Below are 447 nucleotides of genomic sequence, written 5' to 3' on the forward strand. Positions count from 1 at the left end.
GTGTGGTTGGGAAAAAGACGGGAGTACGTGCACCGTGCATGCACCTCTTCTATTCTTGCACGCCCCCCACCTCCATGTGTGTGTGAGAGATACAAACCTAGAGAGATGCCGTGTGCGTTCGTGAGTGTTTTTTGTTATGGGGTGGAGTGATTTCGTGAATGTATTTGTGGGAATATGTGTCGATTATGTCTCAAACAAAAATGTGACACATGCAATGTGTGTGAAATCGAGGCCTATCTATATCATATACAGAGGGGGTGATCCACGAGAAGAGAGGGAAGGGTCATACATATCGATAGAGTCAAAGAGAGGATCAAGTGTGTGGGTGCGAGATCGATGAAGAGAGCCATCGAAATTGTGTGTGTGTGCACGTCAAAGATATACATCGACTAACCTACCAGAACATCAGAGGGGAGAGGGCAACTTTGTGCGTATGTATCGGTGTGT

The sequence above is a fragment of the Triticum dicoccoides genome, chromosome 6B, assembly GCF_002162155.2.
Source record: "Triticum dicoccoides isolate Atlit2015 ecotype Zavitan chromosome 6B, WEW_v2.0, whole genome shotgun sequence".
Lineage (NCBI taxonomy): Eukaryota > Viridiplantae > Streptophyta > Magnoliopsida > Poales > Poaceae > Triticum > Triticum dicoccoides.